Source organism: Alexandromys fortis, unplaced genomic scaffold (genome assembly GCF_014885135.2).
Source record: "Alexandromys fortis isolate MF-2015 unplaced genomic scaffold, M_Fortis_MF-2015_v1.1 scaffold_200, whole genome shotgun sequence".
Lineage (NCBI taxonomy): Eukaryota > Metazoa > Chordata > Mammalia > Rodentia > Cricetidae > Alexandromys > Alexandromys fortis.
Window position 1 is genome coordinate 2513919 of NW_026068148.1, and position 451 is coordinate 2514369.

Consider the following 451-nt stretch of genomic DNA (forward strand, 5'->3'; position numbering starts at 1 on the left):
AAATATATATACATACACACATAGGACAAAGACTCATCCTGAACAAGAGAATAGTGGGACAGGGTGAGATTTCCTCATTTTGCCTTGAACACAATGCAATTGAAAACACAAATACTGCTTTCTGTCCTGGACTTGGTGGCCAATCCTCTGGAACTGGTATCCAGCCGTGCGGCTGTCTCGGACCCAAGTGCAGATTGAAAAGAAACTAGTGAGCTAAATCCCATGAAGTTGGTTCCAAGGGGGTGATGTCTCCAAGGTGAAGTAGTCTCACATACAGTGACCAGGCCTGCCTGTGTCCACCCTAGGATTAGGGTTGGCGTAGCAGACTCATTTTCACTTTGTTGCTGAGCTAGGTGCTGAAGTCCCATTTTCCAGATCAAAGAACGGGGCTGTGTAAGGGTATCCCTGAATAGCCTTTAGTACTTGGTTGCACTGAAGGTAGTCTCCACAA